At 33.9% G+C, this 372-nt stretch overlaps 1 protein-coding gene across 1 annotated transcript in view; it reads left to right on the forward strand.

Annotated features, from left to right (window-relative positions):
• Positions 1 to 372, forward strand: part of LOC111649735 (small ribosomal subunit protein eS17) — a 6,106-nt gene that overhangs the window by 3,085 nt on the left and 2,649 nt on the right. The window lies entirely within an intron of this gene.

The raw sequence follows: 372 nt of genomic DNA on the forward strand, positions 1-372 counted from the left end.
ATAATCACTGTAAAAACAATCAACAATATATTTACTCAGAGCATCTACATTAATGTTGCACTATGAATCTGGAACTTTATTATGAGAAATGAGATCAAACTGTAGTTGTCGTGTCTCTGTGGATCCATCTCAAATAAAAGCTGTCGGCGTTACGAACCTGAAACTGTAGAATGAATCACTTCTCTCACGTCTTATGAACAGGCCGATGTCGCCGTCGCTCCATAAATCAAACAGCAAACAAAAGCGATACGAACTTCATCATACATCACTAGTTTCAACGTTTTCAGATCAAGAATCAAAGCTGTTCAGTCATTTTAAAATATATAATATTATAAAAACTCTCGACTAAATTAATAGTTAAACTTAAAACGA

Source organism: Seriola lalandi, unplaced genomic scaffold (assembly GCF_002814215.2).
Source record: "Seriola lalandi dorsalis isolate HSWRI2012SDOR001 ecotype SW California unplaced genomic scaffold, Sedor1 jcf7180002051919, whole genome shotgun sequence".
NCBI classification, from domain to species: Eukaryota; Metazoa; Chordata; class Actinopteri; order Carangiformes; family Carangidae; genus Seriola; species Seriola lalandi.